Raw genomic sequence first — 19,640 nt, forward strand, 5'->3', positions numbered from 1 at the left:
ACAAATGTCAAAGCTTATACGCACTAGAAAGTAAAATGTGGAAGTAACAGAAATGGGGGCAAGTAGTACAGAGTGACTAATTAATGCTAGGTACAATTATAAAGTGCAGTTATTTCAGGATGCAGTAGTAAACAGACCACCAAATACCTCCTGAGTCAGCAAGATATGATTCTGTGTTATTTTTAGATGAGGTTTTGGTAAGTGGCAAGGATAGGAAAGGAAAGCTGATTGCAGAAAATAACCTTGAATGTGGTGGTCATGAGTGAATTTAATTTAAACAGAGATTAATAAACTATGTTTTTCTACTTCAAAAAGACAGACTTTTGGATAGCAGAGTCATCTGGACTGCACTGATCACTGAATGTAGGAAGTTCAGAGCTCCTCTTAGTCAAAAAGTGAAAGAAAAAATGTGGGATTCGTGCTCTAAGGACAAAGTCTCACCACTAATTGTCTTCTCCATTTGCGCTGATTTCTGTAGCTGCATCAAATGAGTATTGAAGATGTAATGTACCCACAACAGTTCTGTGTTTGCAGTGCTCCCTGTTCATTTGTGTTTATTCATCTTAGAATGGCAAGATTTGCTCTCAGGAAGCCCAAGAACTCTGTACTTTATAAATAAACTGTTCTTTTCTTAATATTAAAAATTCTGATCTTGGCAGTTGTGTTGATGAGGCAGAGTGCCAGTCTTTGAAAAACACTTGGTATTCATCATTACCCTGATTATTGTGTCCTTGCATACTCACAAAGTAGTGGATGTCAAAAATATTCTCATGACTGACCACAAAGAAAGATTTTTTCCACTTCAATATATGAGACAGGAACAAAATGTCTGGAAACCATCTCTAGGCTGCACAGATTTTCCCGTGTTCCAGCGGCTGCCATGAGATCTCTGGAATAACTGACCACATGCCAAAAATTCTCAAAAGCCACTAATAGGCTAAAGATGAATGGAAAAAACTTGCTGTAAACAAATACATTATTAGCAGATGGAACATCCCAAATCAGTAACAGAAGAGGATGGTAACTCCTAAATGAACTCATTTGTATTGTATCGGTTTGCTCTGGGCTGTCATGAGGAATTCTGTCATCTACCTGCCTGCCCTGTGAGGGACTAAATGTGTAAGAAATACCATTTGTGCCTACCTGACACAAATGTATGCGCAGCCAGAAAGTGACACTGCAGTAAAGACCTTGATTGTTTGTTTTTTCTTGTTAATCAGAGACTATAAAGGCAAAAACCTGAATTACTGGACAATCAGTAGGCTGAATTAAAATAGAACAGAAAGTAGAGGAACATATTTAGCCATTAGCAGGGAAGTAGAAAAAACTATTAGTCTGAAACCAGACACAAATTTATGTTATCATTTTTCCATAAGTTTTTGAAGAAGCACTGTTTTGGGTCACAACATTTTTGTTATTATCAAAGAAAAGACAGGAGTGTTCACATGGAAGTGGACAAACTATGTGCCCAAAACAGCATCCAAAACAAGGGAGTTTGTTTATCTGCACATAAAAAGAGGGACATTTCAGTTCAGTTTTCTATTTCTCCCAAATGGTTACAATGCTAAATTCTGTATAAAATTATCAAAGCGTTTCAAAGCCCAGGTACCAGTTCAGGATCAAACAGAATGACTGTCTTCTGCAAATCTCAAAATTAAGACACAATTACTTTTTCTGTTATTGCATTATGCTGACATAACATCAATAAGAGTAAATGTGAAGCTAAATATATTAATACAGCTGATACATCTTACTGTTACATCAATAAGTGACTGTGTCCCAACTTTAATATATCAGATTGATAAAATATCAGTGACTAAACCATCACTGTAACCATCACCTCTCTTGTAACTATAAACCTGTATTTGAACTGAAACCTTCTCACAACTCACTGATTTCTCCCAGGATAACATATTTAAGAAAAAAAAAAAAAAAAGAAGAGGAAAAGACAAATAAATAAATGCTACAGATTTTAATACCGTCTATTTAAATCCATACTAAGGGACTTGCCAAGCAGCTTTGGTTCCTTTTTTTTTTTTACTGTAGACATATTTACAGGTCTCATTATATAGTTTACCATAATTTAATAAATTATGCTAAAATATCGTGTTACTTGCTTTCAAAATTGTCAACTTTGATATCAGCATTAATGGCATGGTTCCCAAAGATTTAATAGATATCCCAAAGCTCAGTGGCCAATCTGTCATAAATTTTAACAGGTAGTATGTTAGACCTCTGGTGATGTAAACACTATATATGAAAACATTTTATCTCATAACCTATAAATATAAAATAAGTAAATAGGATCCTGTCCTTTTTTTTTTTTTTTTTTACTGTTTTATTTTGGTTTTGAAAGAGCAGTCTTGTGTTTTTCTGTTTTATGGTCATGTTTTCAAGCTAAGGCACTGAACAAAGTCACTACATGATCACGTATTCTAAAAACCTTTCCCCCCATGCATAGATAGGCACAAAACATGTATCATATGTGTCTTTGAGAAACAAATATGTAACAGTAATTTCCAAAATTACACCCATGTCACCTGTTTTTCATCTCTTTGCACTGCTTAATTCTTGGATTAGCACAGGGATTAGATACCAATTTTGATGTAAATGGCTATTATTGTAATGCATTTAGGAGAGCTACACATGCAGGAGAGGAAGGCAAGCAGCTCTGAGAGCATAAGGAAAGGAGGAGTGAGAGGGGACTAAGTAGCCCACAGAAAGAAGTAAATTCTTTTGGGGACTAATAAGGAGAGACAAGGTATTTGTTTCCATGTGCTGGGTTGATATCTTCTCTCATTTAGTACAAATCCATCAGAAGAGACTGCAAGCAGGACTTTGCTTTCATTTGGCTGTCAGTGTGAGGAAGAGGAACTGGTTTGGAAGACATTTGAATATCTGCTCACAGAAGTAGCCCACAGGTCCCATTAATGGAGGATTATTAGTTCCTAAGGAAAACCAGGAGGTTTTTTTTCATTTCTCATTGTGATTTTACACAGGCAGAAAGAGTCCTAACACCAACTTGTCCTTATTCATCGGCTCTCCTTGATGGGGGAGACAGAGGCCAGGAGGTCCTCAAGAATATGAAGTGAAGAGGAAAAATAAATAGTGTGTTAGATAGGTGAGTGCAGTGCTACAAAGCTGGCCATGGCCTGTGAGCCAGCCCCTATGGGTGATATTTTTGCCTGATGTCCAGGAAGAATAATGCATCTGACTCCATTGATATCAGAGGGCTAATTAATTACTTTATTATACTTTATTATTCTATATTATATTACCCTACATCTAAACTGAATCTGCACAAGCGCCCAACTCAAGTGCCCAGAATCTTGTGACTGTCCACTGACAGTTCCAACACACACCTGGATTCAATTGGTCAGTGAATCAAAACACACCAGAATCCAATTACCAATTCCCTTCAGGTAAACAATCTTCCACAATGCATTCCACTTGTGAACCACACAGGAGCAGCAAACGAGATAAGAATTGTTTCTTCCTTTCTCTGAGGTTCAGAGAATGCGAATCCCAGAAATATTCTTGGAAAGTTGTGCCTTGCTTTTCTCTGTGAAGAGAAATGTGCTACAAGTCTCTGTGCTGTAACCTCACTAGCACTCAGAGGCAGGGGATGAATTCCTGGGAAAAGCAGAGTGTGCCACAGAGGAGCTGTGCAGGTTTCCCCTGGGAACTCCTCTGCTGTCAGTGGCCAGTGGGAATCCTCCCAGGGAAAAAGGGGGAAGGAATTCCTGCTCCTTGCTGAGCACAGGGGCCGTAACTGCTCACACAGGTGGAAGAAAACCCTCCAGGCGCAGTTTGCATTCTCTTTTCCTTCTGACATTTTGCATCAATAAAAGGTCTACACAAAATGGGGCTCTTAAAAAAGAAGCTGAGGATTTAGAATGAAGCAGTTACTATTACAGTCACGTTCCCACGGCTTCTGTCCTCACCCAGTAGCAGCTCCTTGGAAAAGAACTTTGTTATACCTTGCTTGTAAATTGTGTGATATAAAATTAAGTTCCTTGCCCTTCCTCGGCAAAAGGAAATATAAAAATCACAACTATAAATACTGCATCCATCATTTAAAAAATGTATAGCTTTTAAGACTGTATCACACATGGTGAAAACAGATCAGGAAAACAGATTGAGGCTTTTTAAACCATTGGTTTTATCCTGCCAGCTGCACTTATTCCCACTGTCATTTACTATCAGCATTTTAGTGTTCAAAAAAAAGTGTAAAGGCTCAAACATATTCTTGAAAAACAGTATAAGCTGCATGCTAATGAAGGCACTCTTCCTGAGGGTCTGTCTCCTGCTATTTGTCAATAAAGACATTTAAGTTCCTATAGTAAATACCGTCTGCTCCCGAGAACATATTGCAGAGCAGCAATAAGAAATAGGAGGATAACAAGTATCAGGCATTGTTACTTTGTTAAGAGAAACACTAGAGACTCCCTCCATCAATCACCACCTCTGCCCCTCCAATTCTCCTGAAATTAGCGTCTAAGTAATTGATGTACCATTCAAAAAATTTGAATCCCAGAAAATGGCAACACAAATATTATACAGAGGACAGATCGTTAAAACGGCAGAAATATTTGTGAACTGTAAATAATGAAACAGAGCAGAGGATTTTGCCATCATTCTCAGCAGCACATAGAGCAATTTTAAGAAGCTGAAGCTGACATCTGACTGACTTCTTAGCAAATATTACCCCTGGCTGCACTGGCAGATTCCACTGGAATATCTGAGACTGAAACACTAACTGACTGCTGCCAAGGCAGCAGAGCCCTGGCTTTTATGTTGCTACTTACTGTGTTTTCTTCTAGTTTTGTTTGTTCCTTGGTTGTTTTTCTACAAAAATTAATAAGTTGTGAAAGCATTTGCATTTCTGCTTTACATTATCTCAACACATAGTAACTAAGAAAAAAAAAAGTATGCAAATACTTTCCAGTGGCCCAAATAAGATTTATATACTCTTATCTCTCAGCATTGTTGTTCTGTGCAATAAAAGCCATGAGAAATATGTGAGAGTATGAAGGAAGGGATAGCCAAGAGGATATACAAGTAATTTAGTTTTTATCCCTAAAATAAACAGCATCATTTCAGTGTGCATAGATAAGCACGGCTGCAGTTCCATCTGGGGGTTATGCTGCTCTCTATATGGCTTGATATTTATCATTCATTCAATGACCTTCAACCATTTACTTTGCTACACTACTTTACTTTGGTTCCTTCCTAGAATAAAGGCCAAGTTGTGCAGAATTAGAAAATATTAGTTTTTCTCTGCAGTAGCTTTACAGAGGTCTACATTTGCCCTGTAATGCAGGGCAGCACACTTTCACTGTGGTGCATTCACATAGATCACCCAGTTACTGAAATTTTTCTTAAGTAATCACGGGACTTAAAGCATTCTTTACTAAAAAGAATAGATTACTTATTAAAGTAATCTTTAAAGTATTTATTTATTTCCAATCTTTCTCATTGGAAATTTGTGTTACTCTGGGAATGAGACACACACCCCCAGGATGTTTGAGTAGTACAGGACTGGAAACAGCAAGCATTAAATTTGGTTCAAATTAATATATGGACATATCCAGGTGCATTTTAAACCCTTGGGCAGTGTTTTGCTCCTGAAGCTCCCTGGAACTGTCCCAGAAGGAGAAGCTGGCTTGCAGGAAGGTCCCACCTTCCCATGGGTAGCAGCAGGACCTTTCTGTAAGTCGAGGACATCCCCTGGCTGAAGGCAGGTGTGTGAGTCCTTCCTGCAGAAATTACCTGTGCCAGCTGCCCTTCAGTAAGAAGGGAAAGATGAAGCCAGAGGGATGTGGCACTACCCTCAGGAGAAGGTGTTTTACTGAGATTAAAAGGAAGGGGAAAGGAAAAAGGAGGCACGCCAAACCACTTGGAGCATGTGAAGCAGCACAGCCTTTGCAGTCCCACTAGGCAGGATAACACTGAGAGGGGCTATTAGCCTCCTTGTGACACAGCAGCAGAAGGGGTCAGGGACGTATTTCAGCAGAGCAGCATATCTCAGCTCAGCAGAAGGAAGCATTTTAATCTTCTTTGGGCCATTCACTGGCCTAAATCAAATGATATAGGCAATCATTACAGAGTTTAGGGAGCAGGGCTGCTCTTTAAGTCGCTGGATTCCTGCAGCTTTTGCCAGAAGTAAATCAAAATTAGGGGGCATCCCCAGTGCTAGAGAGTTTCCTTGAGAAAGACTGAGGGTTCACTTAGGATATTGGAAGTCAAAGAGAGGAGTCAGTCTGGTTCTGCAATAGTTGAACAGACCTGCAATGGGGCTGAAAAGACAAAGAAATATTTCTGAAAAGACAAAGAAGTATTTAGAGAGGTCACTTGCACACTTTATTTTTAGTGATGGAGATAAAATGATGAAAGAGCTTTCTTGCCCATTTTTTAAAAAAATTAAATTTACAATCAAATATAAGACTCAGGGAAGAGTTATAAACAGACAGTCAGGCTATGTAAAAAATTTGTATTCATCTAGTATTTAATGTAGGTTTTAAATTAAAAAAAAATCACAGGGTTCAAAGTCAAATGACTTAGAACACAATTTTCAACACAATCTAATTTTATGCAATTTAGATCATTGCATGGATGCAAATTGCACTAGATAATTCCACTCTTACCTCCAGGTAAGAGGGAGGGAAAATTTTAGGGAGGGAGGACAACCTGGCTAAACTGTCCCACTGATTGTGTGTGGGAGAGGGGAATATCCTCTCTGCAATGTCAAGAAAAGGCAGAAATCAAAATTGCAATATTAAAAATAAATGTGGCCCATACATTTTGAGAGGGATGGTTTTGTCCTAGAGAAATGCAATAATATGAATTCCTGGTCAGTCTGGGATATTTATAAAGGTGTCTGTGTTTTTGTTTTCCTTTATGCATACTCATTGCCTCTTAGGAACATTTATTCAGTTTCACAATAAACATTTGATGCCTCTATGTCCTGCAAGGTCAACTCAGCTTATGAAAACCACGCTGCTGTCTGTCTCCCTTACCTCATCACTAAAATTCCCAGACAGAGCAGAAACTCCAAAACTCATCAAAACACTATCAGTTAGACTGGAGAGAATTAGAGCTGAATACTAATTTTAATATCTCTATTATGTATGCACAAGATAGCTATACTTGAGGTAGAAATAAGCAATACATCTTGAAGGACTCTTGTTTATTCACTCTTCCCCAAAAGGAAAAAAGGAACGATTCCATCTAATGAAGTGAGAAGGTGAAGGTAGTTTTACTTTGCGAGTGAGATACTTAATGAGGCAATATCCTCTTGAATCTTTGAGATAAGCTCGAGGTCAAAAGTAGACAAATTAGCATAACATTCATATTAATATATTTCAGAATCAGATACAGAAACAACCTGCACTCTGAAACCTGCCTAATCACAGACAGCTAATTTTCAAAGGAGTTTTGGCACTCATTATGGTGATGGATGACAGAACTAAAAACATCAACATTTCCTTGAGACCTGCCATGCTTTGTAGGCACTTCTCTTATGTACTTCATGAATTGTATTTTATATTTTTCATAATTTATTTAGATACTCAGACAAGTAAAACGAGGTTCCTTGAGGAAGATATTTTGGCATGCTGCAACACTGCCATTGTGTACTCGCAACACAGATAATCCAGTGTGGTACTGTATTCTAGTACCCAGAAGCTGTGTTGTTGCTATTCTAAAGCTCTTATTATCACATCACAATGAGAAATACATACAGACATTTCTACAAACACACTCACATGCAAAATATTGTGTACAAGAAAGAAGCTGCTCTTATTTAGGAGCTTTTTCATGCAGACAGATACTGATGCACCCATACAAACACCCCTCTGTCCTCAGAGCTGTGTATACAGACTGTAGCCACTAAATGGAAAGTATTTAATTGCCTTCCTTGCCTCTAACATGAATTTAAACATTGGTATGCCCTAAAACACTGACAACTCTGGGTTAGCACTACTGATGCTGTCCAGTAAAAAGCAAAGAGGAGGGAAAGGATGTGGGGAAGATGCTATCAAGAAAACCCCCAAATAATAAAATCCAGGAGTGAAAACAAAATGGCTCTTAAAATTGTTTCCTTAAGTTTTCTTAAGGAATGGATTCTCTTGATGACACTGCTTTAGGCTGCCTGCAGTTCTGTGGAGCTCATATGGACTAACTAACATAGTAATCTTGATTCTAAGACACAGTGCATTCCTTGCAGCCTCAAAATTCACTGCTGCTGGAGAAAATTAATTTTAAAATATACTATTAATCCTTAATAAAAATGAAATGCAGGCTTTTGCACAGCAAGAACTGAGTTTGGATAAATAGGTATTCAGGGCTTCATCTCAGAAGTGTGTTAAACATCTTGGGAATCAATGAACACACTCAGTTTACACTGCCTACAAGGGAGACTGATGTGTTTTGGCATCTTCTGCACTCAGGCTCTTTTTGATTACAGTGGAAAGGAATACAAAGGGCTCATGCCTCAGGCAGCACAGATTAGCCAAAAGCACATATGCCTAAAAATAAGAAATGACTGGACATCATTTGCAGGGATGATTTATCCCACAACTTACTGCAAGCCAAGCTGGCCGTGGGCATACAAGGAGCAGAGGCCAAGCCAAGGGAAGGGGGCACATCTTATCCGACATGAGAGCAGACAGCAGGGGAGGACACAAACCTGACAGCCATGAGTCAGGTCACAGCTCCCCCTCTGCTGCCCCAGGGCCTCCCCTGCCTCTCCTTGGGGACAGGAGGGAGCTCTGCAGCTCATGGGTACCACAGCAGGGGATGCTGCCACAGCGTTTGGTACACTGGGCGCTGCTGGAAATGGCTTCAGCACATACATACTATTTCTGCACAGTTTCACAGCATTGATCCCCTTGCCTGACCTTAACACTCCTTTTCTTGCTGGCTGTGGGCATCTCTGCCTGGGCTGTTTAGGGCTGAGCAAGTTACAGCACAGCAGATGAGGCATCTCAAACCTCAGTACATCAGCTCACCTCTGCTGGGACCTTCCTAACACTTCACTGTTCTACTGGGTTTGCAGGACAAGGGTTGGACAATGGAGCGGCTACCGGGCTGGCCAACACTGGGAGAAAAACTCAAACAACCCAACCCCAAATGAAAAACCACCCCAACAACAAAAATGCATTACCAAATTAGAAAGAAATAAATGCAACAAATCTGATTCTGCCCTCCTGCAAATTTTTTCTGTGGCTAAGAAAATTGCTGGTGAAAACCTTTTGTTCTCCTCAGAATGCAAATATTGACCCTTAGTATAGGTGAACAGAAGTTTTCTATCAGTTATCTAGAAAGCTTATACCATAACAAAAAGAAAAACTCAATCAATGGTTTAAGGGTAGGTGATATTTTTTTCCTCACTATCTTTACAGAGTGTTTAATCTTGTATCTTTAAGCATTATAGATTCACAGATATATTTCATTTTATATTTTCACTCTACAGAATGTTTCATCTTGTGTCTTTAAGCATTATAGATTCACAGGCATTATGCAAAACATCATGAGGATAATAGGCACAATGGGGGTTCACTATTTAATGAAAGTAACTCTCTTGTTTTTAATTATAGCATTTAAGATCATCTTATTGTCAAGTGAAATACACCCTTGCCTTTTTGTGATTTGCCTAGGATTTAGGAAATATCCCATCACCTTCTTCTTTTACAATAAGGAGCATCTCCCACATTTTCAGGTAACTGTATACATGTTAAATACTTTCTTTGGGAGCTTTCCAAAGCCAGGACTAAAAAGCAAACAAATTAAAGGCCTTGTAAGAACTTTCTACTGGAAAATATTTTATTAATTTTAAAATACTGTTTCTAAATAGTTTTAAAATAGTAATTTTAAAATACTAATTTTAAAATAAAAGAAGCAGGGCAGATGTTCAGTTTAGGTATCTCACTCCAAGGTGTTTTAATTTCTAGAATACACTGTTCCTCGCTTTTTGCAGTTTCTTCCTCCTAAAAAGCGAGTCCCATAAATAAAACAGCCCCAGTGCTAGACTATTTGAAGCAGACACTTCAGCAGCAGGTAATTAGATTTCACACATTTTATATTTTCAATTATTTCATTTACACTATAATCAATGTTTTTCACATGTAAGGAACATTATATTAGACTAGAGATTTTTATCTTGAAAGAAAAAAACAGCAAACAAAAGAACAAAAACCATTATTAACAAAATAATGCAAATCCTGTTTGCATAGAGATATGCACTATAACTCAGCACCAGAGGAAAGGAATTGCATCCAGACATGCACACGTTTCAAAAAGAAAACCATAATTGCTGTGTTTAATGTTTGTATCTTTTGTGTATATTTTAACCATATTCACAATTTGCAGAGCTATTTGCCTGATGGCATTGTTATAAATCTATTAAATCCATCCTTTGGACAGATGGTGCTATAAAATGCTATTGTATCTGGGAAGAGGTGTTTGAAGATGTAGTGTATGTGTAGGCATACATGTGATGACACCTAGAAGACCACAAAAGCTATTTAAAACAGATAAGTTTTAACCAACTGGGAGGCCCAGTTTCCCAGCATGGCTGATCACTGTCTTTTTCATAATATCAAATGCCATCTTTGCTATGCTTGTAAAATAATACCCACTGGTCTTGGAGTAAAGATCTCCACTGGTACCTCAGCAGTATCTTTTCCCTGAAAGCTCTGTATCCCAAATGGATGATCTGTTTCAGCAACAAAGAGATAAACAATGTGTCATGTTATTTAGTTTCTCAATACTTTCAGGTGGATTTCCTTTTTTGAAAAAAAAAAAAGAAAAAATCTGCTATTGGAATAAAAACCCAACAAAAGTTTAAATATTTCTTTTCACCATACCATTAGCAGTAACAATATTTATTTGTTGTCTTTAACACTATTTTCTTTTCATGAAAATATGCAACAGAAATAATAAAAAGCCAATGGTATATTATTTGATTTGATATATATAGGAAGCTGGCTCCAAGTGCTGAAATTTGTACAACATGTTGGCATAGTTCAAGGAGAGCAAATTTGCAATGAATGATGATAATTTGCACTGAAAGAAATTAGTGCCTATTTTGATTAGGAATTAGCCTTCTGTTCAAATTTCAGCAGAGTAATGTATTCATTCCTGGTTAGAGCATTAGCTGGGTTGAAAGGGTGAGAAAAAAGCTTGTGGACAAATGGGAAATTAAAAAGTAAAAAGATCAAAGAGCTATTTCTGTAGTGCAGTAATAAGGTAACTTACATGGTTCAAACAAATCACTACCAGTGTGTAACACTGAAAATCACATTTACCCAGCTTTTCCTGAGGTAGGAACTCCCATTGTTCCATTTTTAGGATTACATTGTTCAGTTTTTGGGATTGCATTGTTCAGTATTTGGGATTGCATTGCTCATCATGCATTTTTGCACCTAATCACACCCAAATTGCTCAGTATGAGAGGCAGGTAGAAAAGCTGCCATAGGACAACATGCAGCAGTTGAGGGTGTGTTATATATTTCATAATTTCATACATACACATGCTGTACAGCTAAAATTTTCCTTCCTTCCCACTAGCCCTGGTATGGAAAAACACTTCATCAATCATCTTAAAGCAATTCATGCTAAACCTACAGAAACAGGTTTCAGAGCTACTGAAATCTTCAGCTGCCTCACCCAGGGAGCCACACTGGACAGGGCTACAATTCTTTCAATTTCTATCCAGGAAAAACCATTTCCAGAAAGAATTGGCTAGAAAATCAGCTTTGTGCATTAAAAACGCAGCAGAGAACAAATGAATCCTGAGCAATCTCTCCTCAGCAAAAGTCAAAGTGTTGACTATGATGAAGTGGAATCTGGAAGGGTCTGCCACTCAAGTGTGCAAGCTCTTTGAGGAGTTAATCTATGAGAGAAGCATAAAAAAAATGCCAGTATTTCTGTTGTGGTGCCAGCTGTCAAGGCTCTGACAGTTTACCTCGGCACTGAATCTTCAGAACAAAGGAACTAGGTCATGAAACAGAAAATTTAAGCATATTCCCCATGAAGCTCACCTTAAAAGATGAGCATTCAGGTTACTAAGTCAAGGACTGAAAAGTCAGAAAATGACAAATTTAGGGCTGCGTGTTCAACTTTCGCTCTTCCTCTTTGTATATCTGCACTGATGAACTGCTAATTATATGACTGCAGAAATAATTGTATGTAAAGACCATACTTCAGCTGATGGCAAAAAGGACTGCTGTTATTTAATTTCAAATGATTAAAAATATGATAAATGATAAAACAGGGGTTTAAAATATCTCATTGAGTACAATGCTTATCCACTAGTGTTTCTGTATCCTCCCCCACTGCCTCAATAAGCTTCTACCACTTCCAAGCTCCTTGCTGTAGTCACCTACCTGCCCTCTTTTGCTGCCTCAGTTTCCCCACTGTCTCTTATCAGAGTTCAGCTCTTTGGACAACAAAATGCTCTACCTCCAGTGCTCAGCAGCACCTCTAAACCTCTGTGTTACTTTTTATTCTCTGTTCTGCTCATTTTTCATCCCCGCACTGAAATAAGATGGGAAGGGGCAGCAGCAGAGGAAGGAGAGTTCTCCCTCTGGATGGAGCTGAGTTGATAGTTCTCCTCCCCATTGTCTCCCTTGGACAATAAGTTCAGGGAAACCAAGGCAAGGGCGTTGACTGTCAACAGAGAGACACATCCTGGAGCTGATGAACTCTTTTTCAGAAGACAAAGTCATCAATTGCCAAAGGCTTTGACACAGGTCTCCATTCAACTTCCTTATGCAGACACTCTTCAATGGACAGCTCCCAGTGTAATTAAGAAGTTTATGGTCAAGAGAGTGCAAGTTTGTAAATGCTGATGCCCTCCACAAGAGTAGCAGTGCTCCTGATTCCCTTCTGCTGTGCTCCAGATGGCAAAGGAAAGACACAGTCTGTGTTTCCCCTTGTATCCCAAAGTTAACACAATGCATTTGACTTGTCCCAATTTCTACCCTGCCACAAAATGCATGTACTTGACAAACATGCCTAAGCTTTGCAAAGTTCTTTCCTCTTCACAAAAAAATAATACAATGCTCTCATAAATCAAACCTCATCCTTTAATGAATGGGCTATTTCAAAAGGTCAGACAAAATCTTACGTGAGGATAACAAATAAAGCTGGGGAAAAAAGGCAAAACATGGAAGCCTTCAGGAGTACATTCTTCCCATCATGTTTCTTCAGGTCATGGATTTATGGGTCAAGTGTGTTTAAAAACACCAGCAATGAGTGCATGGTGCCATGTACAAGCACACAGAAATAAGGAGGATTGCATCTACTGTGGATTTACAAAGCCATCGCTCATAAACTGCTCAGAGAATAAATGTTTCCTAAAGCCATTTTAAGCACACTGAAATATGGTCCCTGACAAACACATCCTTTACAACCTCTTCCCAGTCAGAAATGCTTTTCAATTTAAAAGTAGGAGGTACAGTTTTCTAAAGCAGTACAGAAGTGGCATCTCCTTCTGCATAAAGTGCTTGCTTAGTGAAGATAATTGAGGATGGAAAATACATTATTTTTCTGTTCTATCTACCATAGCGATTAAAAACAACAATTAATTGTGTCAAGGTGCAAAATGATGATTTTAATTACACTACCAGAGTAACATAAGAGGTTCACATGCAGTGACTACACCCTTGATTGGTCTACTACAGAGGAAAAGATAGGATTGCTTCCCTAGGGCAGTGTTCTCCACCCCATTCATGCTGATTTACTTCACAAATAACCTCAGTAACTTGTTTTATTGACCTCCCTAGTAGCAGGATTTTGAAAGTAAAACCAAGATATTTTTTCTTTTTATGGAATTATTTTATTCTATTTTTAAACACTACTGAGAGAAGTGCATGCTATATAAAGCATCATATTTAACAACTTGTCCTGTAATTTAAAATCACTTATGAATGTAGCAGAAATAATTCCAAAATAATGAAAAAGCTGATTCCCAGCAATATTCACAGTACTATTCAGGGCTCACAAAGTCCAGACATCTTGCTCCCACTGCTGCCACACTGGAGCACACTTGGAAAGCAGAACACCAAAAAGACCCTCCTTTCTTTAATTATGCCTTTACCTCTCCCATCATAGAAATAGCATGCCCTAAGGCAAAGTAGGAAGAAACAGCAAACTCTTTCCTGGAAAGTTCATAAACCAAACATGATCCACATATCTAAGACTCTATTCTCCTCGTACCTTCAGGGAGAGAGGAATATTATTGAAATTATTAAGTTCATTTTACTGTCTAGTGCCTTTGAATAGTATTGTTAAATTGGAGAAAGAATATCACTGCACTGTTGGAGCCAGGGTCTCTAATCCAGTGCTGGAGGCACAGGGAACTGTACTCACAGGCTGCAGGAGATAGATATATTCAGATTTATGTTAGACATTTCAAGCTGAAGAGGGCAGTTTCACTCTAATGCAATATCCTAGCTTAAATGGCTTTGTCAAAACAAGGTTTCTTCTGGTTTCTGACCTTTATTTGCTTGAACAAAAACACAAATACAGAGATTGTCTTAATCTCTTTTGTATTTATTTGAACACCTGTGCTGGGCCATATTCATAAAGATGCTTCATATCCCATCATTCATCTTCCAGATGGTTTTTATTATCGATCTTCAGGAAGATTTTCCTCTAACCCCCTTCCTTGCTTCCTCAGAACAGTTAATTAAAATACTTCCATGGAGATGCTCAACATGGCCCCACTAAGTACTGTCAGTCATTGTGCAAAAAATGAGCCTGTTTGTTGGATAACTGGTTATTGCAACAATTTTTTTTTGTCATGGCAGCCTGTGTTCTTACTGTGATTCAGCAGAACTGCTGAGACATCAATTAGTGTGGTTTCTAAAAGCTTTTATAACTCATGTTTAAAATTCCAGCCTCAACCACAAAGCACAGTAGTCCCATAATCTACAAAATAAAATCTGGGGCTCAGTTTTCATTTACCTAAACTTCTGCAATAATAAAAATGTGTCTGCTGAAGACATCTGTTACAACTGGGTAACATCTAATTTTTATGGCAAATAATAGAGTTCAGCTCCATAAGATTAGAGGTTATAGGCTAGGCCTTTGGGCTGGCTTGGCATTCCTGCTGAAATGTTCTGCCAGCCAACTTAATATATGCATTAAAAAATCCCAATGACTTTCCTCCTCCTCCTAAGACTCAAAATAAAGCAATACTTTCATCTCCTAATGCTTTGCTCCATGGCATTGTTGAGCCTATGGCAGTGTCTGTTTGATGGGACTGACAATAATATTATTTCTTTTCACTAAAAATAAAGGCTTAATGAGGCGAAATCCAGAGTAAATTATATGTTGGAAACATACACTCTGCTGGAGAGGAGGTGGAGTTCCAAAAAATCACTGTATTTCAGGCCCTGCTTATATTCTGGATTTCAGATATTGAACTTAGTCAACTCAAAGCTTGAGATTCAGTTTTTTCCCAGATCAAATTCAGTTTTCTAGCACATGTAAATTGCAAAACAGCACACAGCTATTGTAGAGGACGTTTTTGGAAAACAAATATAACAACATTACCATTACTAACAATCAAACCATCTGTGACTTTTAACAAAACTTCTGCATTGCCTTTTAATCAAAAAACCCTGCGAGAGATACTTGTGATTCCCCTGGGCAATACATAGTAGTGAAATAATCAGATTTGAAAGGTCTGTGAAAATCATGAGCAGAAAAAGGACTCTGTCACTTCATCAAACTTCTAACAGAGAATCCAGTGAATTGCAAAGTAGAACTGCTCACTGGGACGTGCTTGCACAAAGCTGCAGAGAGCCATGTACCAGAGACTCAAATGCTACTAAATAGGTCTCTGCAAAGCCAGAAGGATGTGGGAAGATTGTGCCATCAATATTACCATAACCCATGAAGGCTGAGTATCAGAAAGGTAAGACTGGAAAGAAAAATGATTATCTAACCTACAGACATACTGCTGGTACTGCAGAGATATAAATGGCCTGCTGGGGTTTTTGAAAAAGAGGAGAGCACGACACAGGTCATGTTTGGGGTTTTACTAGCCCTCTGTGCCCAGCTTTCCCTCGGGGAATGAGCCCTTACTCCAACTGTCCCTTTCCTAGCTCAGCAGCTTGCACTCCTTCTCCCTCCCTTTCTAGGAAACTTACTACTCTGCTGTTTCTAAGAGACTATGCCTGGGTGTCTAAGAGACAGTGCTAAGGGGTGGAAAAATTATCAAATTTGCCACTTGCATGATTCATAAGATAAAAAAAATTTGCAATCCAGGAATGGGAGAGTGCCTGGAATATCTTCATAGACCTACTCCCCATGTATTGCCATCCTGTCCTCAGCTATCACTCATTTTAATATGCTGTGGTCCTGGTTTCTCATTTATCTCTTCTGGTACAGTCATATGCAGCTCTACAAATCAAGCGACAACCCAGTGGCAAGTACTTTTATTTAATTTTATAGTGCTTTATGAACAAACCTATAACACGCTGTTTGGAAGTAAGCAACCAAGTCTTCACCAAAACAACCCAAAACATATGCTTTTTTAATTAAAGCTTAAATCTGTAAAAAATAGTCACACACCTCTCCATAATCTTTTGCTCCTTCCTGTCTTGTCCTCTGCCTTAGGACAAGGGCTAGCCAGGGGCACCCATGGCACTCACAGCTGATTGTGTGACCACAGGCACAACAGACAAAGTGGACTGCAACCAAGGAAGAAAGGACCCACAGTAACAGCAGTTTAGAGGCTCTGTAAGTTCAGTTTCAGACTTGCAGCAGTTTAGAGGCTCTGCAGGTTCAGTTTCAGACCTGCTGAACCTTCTGTTTAGCATTCAGTTCATTCTGAACTAAATGCTCACCTCCACAGAAAAGACTCTTACCACCCACCCACCCCAAACCCCTCCCTTGTACTGGATGTGACGTTCATACAATCTTGAGCTACAGGAGTTGAGTATTTCCCCCTGTTTTAGTAAGAGTTACTGAACATTCACTTGAGTGCCAAACATGCTAAAGAGAAACAGCAGGTGCATGAGCCTGACATGGACTTGAGAAAGGGAGGAATCACTTTTCAGAGGGCACAGCCAATTACATGGGCTGAAGCCATGTCGTGAAAACACATCTCCAAATAATCCTGCAGACTCAGCTAAACAGGATAAGCAATATGTTTCTACTACTCAGTCTTCCTAGTGCATGGCTAGGAAGCAGAAGAGGAGGCAAAGACAAGTGGGAGAAGCTCAGGTAGTCTCTGTCTCTCTCTAGTCCTTAGGTAGAACAGCTGAAAATAATGCTTATTTACCAAATGGGATAAAGCACTTATCTCTTCCCCAGAGTGGGGAAGGTTAAGAGGATGTTGAAGTCACAGCCACAGTCCATTCTCTCCTCTGCCCAGGGGTTAATTACCTATCTTCCTCTTATTTAGGATGTGTTGCAAAACAACAGGCTAACTCTTTACAAGTGGAGGACTATTTTTATCATTTTGTTTTTTTAATGAACTGACATTAAGAAATACTGTTGTTTTCTTAGTGCTCCTCTGCTGTCTTTAATGAAGCTCTCTGTGTGCTGGATACACCTGCAGAGCTCTTTAGGAGCAGAAGATTGGTCATCATCGAGCAAATCTTTCTTCACCTCTCACAACTCTATTTATGATATACTGATTAATCAATCATCAGAGAGATTAAAGGTCATCTTTATAAAATAAATGGCTTATGGCTGCAGCAAATCACAGCTTTGAAATTTATTGGAAAAGGCTGTAAATTGTCAGTCATATTATTACATAAATAAATCAGATAGTTACTGCAAATTGATTAAGTGATTCCAATTTTTTTTAGGAACAAATTGTTGCTCCAACCTATTTTTCTCTCTTCTTGGACAAAATGATTGCTTTGTAGTCTGTGTGAATGATTGCCTGTGTGTCCAAGGCCACAGTTATTGCTTTAAGTTGCTTCACACACATTAATGTTTTTTTGAGTGTTGTTCACCACAATTTGTTTTCACATGAGCACCACTCTATATTTGAAAACAGTGAATGCTACAATGGCTGTTTGAGATGTTGAAAATAACACTGCAATAGCATAATCAGCATTATATTTGTACATGGAACAATCATACAATTAATAGATAGGCCTTTTCAAGTTTCACAATAAAAGTAGGACTAAAGTTAATGTCCTACACTGACAGAGAAATATTTAAGACCCTCTCACTGTATCTCATTTGCTGTATCAGTGTTGTGGGGTGAGGAGGTGAAAGGGAAACAGTGGAATGTGTCAGTAATGGAAAATAAAGTTGTCTGAAATTCAGGATTTTCATTCCTGAGATTACAATGAATTTTGTTAGTGAAAATAATTATTTAGAGTTACATGAAATTAGAGATTAAGAGATGACTAAGCACATTTACCTTGCCCTTATTTTCACTGCATTTGTAGTATCTTCGTGCCTCTAATAAATCCCCCTGGATCACATCTAGTGCACACATCAGTGGAATTTCCACTCTCAATTCAGGTGACTCTTTGTTCCATTTCAGCACTGTCTTACTGTGACCAACCACTCTGCTTGCCTGCAGGATCCCTTTGGGAGAAAAACAGGTAAATTCCTCTCACCAGATAAAACCCAGGCCTGTCTCCATGGCTGGATTAGCCCAAGCACGGCTCAGACAGGTCTGCACCAGGCTTTTCTCCTGCTGCAGAGAGCTGTCCTATGCCTCTAACAGGTCCTGCATCCTCACAAATCCTCTTGGCATATCCTGCCTCAAGCACAACATGAGGTGTCACCTTATCAGAGCACAAATGCAAAAGGTTGTCATCTCTGGCTCACTGCAAGAACTACCAACTATTAAAATTCCTTAAAACAGCTAAAACAGCTCAGGTTCAGAGAATGCTTTGCAGGGTTAGGAGGCTCCTGCTTCAAAACACCCCAGATTTGGGCAGCAGAAAGGCATTCATAAATGCAAGAGTGCTAGTGGCCACTTAGGGGAGGATGTATCAGCTCAGCTTGCTGCTGAGAATTTTAGAACAGCACCACTGGAATGTGAAAAACCATAGGCGTCCCATTTGAAGGTACATCCTGAGAATTAGCATGAATATATGAAAAGGATGGAACAGACAAGTTTTATACCAGATTGTATGCCAGGCCAGAGGAGCCTACGAGTGAGATACAGGAATCTGCATCAGAGGTATGAACCTTTGATCATTCCACGTACCATCCTCTGCTGTCATCTTGTTACAAAGTTCCCATACCTTCTTGATGCTTTACTCATGGACAGCTCCTCACAACACTGACTCCTTCCTCTTCACAGCACAGCCAACAAACTCCAACAACTCTCTTCTGGACCAGCTAGTCCACTCTTTCATAGCACTCATCCTCACTGGACACAGCTGTGGCCTGTTAAGGGCAGGCCTGTTCCTAAACTTTGGAAGATTTAAATTAAAGGTTGAAATTAGTACAGCTGCAGCCCCTCAGGTGTGAGACTACCTTCTGCACTATCTTTATTTTCTTACATTTTATCCCCCCACAATCCTCCAGGACTAGCCAGGTCTCTCTGAAAGATTAATAAAGAAAACACACTTGTGCTACATCCTCAAAAAAATGGACTTCATCTTCTTGGATGGGATGTATCACTTTGCTGGTCATTGTGTGTATGT

The 19,640-nt window shown here is 38.9% G+C and overlaps 1 long non-coding RNA gene across 1 annotated transcript in view; it reads right to left on the reverse strand.

Moving 5' to 3' along the window:
• The window catches only part of LOC135443213 (uncharacterized), a 37,000-nt gene extending 17,649 nt beyond the window's left edge, over window positions 1-19,351 (reverse strand). The window contains exon 1 of the long non-coding RNA XR_010438892.1: window positions 19,236-19,351. This is a non-coding gene — a long non-coding RNA (uncharacterized LOC135443213). The remainder of the gene's footprint in view (window positions 1-19,235) is intronic.
• Window positions 19,352-19,640: the final 289 nt, after the last annotated feature.

Source organism: Zonotrichia leucophrys, chromosome 1 (genome assembly GCF_028769735.1).
Source record: "Zonotrichia leucophrys gambelii isolate GWCS_2022_RI chromosome 1, RI_Zleu_2.0, whole genome shotgun sequence".
Classification (NCBI taxonomy): Eukaryota; Metazoa; Chordata; class Aves; order Passeriformes; family Passerellidae; genus Zonotrichia; species Zonotrichia leucophrys.